Raw genomic sequence first — 209 nt, 5'->3', positions numbered from 1 at the left:
TTAAAAATCTGACAAATGAATAAATACTGCATAACCCTTGCTTTATTGTCCCGCATGCTAACAGGTAGCCATGAATCTTATTGATGGCAAGAACATTTATTGTATTTGAAACCCTGGGACCTTTGAAATTTACAAGGCGCTGGTTTTCCAAAAACATTTATCAGAGTCGAATTCTTTCCCAACAGATTTTTTCTGCTGCTGTGTCAATT

Source organism: Ruditapes philippinarum, unplaced genomic scaffold, assembly GCF_026571515.1.
Source record: "Ruditapes philippinarum isolate M1 unplaced genomic scaffold, ASM2657151v2 ctg1194_1_1_1_1, whole genome shotgun sequence".
Classification (NCBI taxonomy): Eukaryota; Metazoa; Mollusca; class Bivalvia; order Venerida; family Veneridae; genus Ruditapes; species Ruditapes philippinarum.
This window is presented reverse-complemented; position numbering follows the sequence as displayed.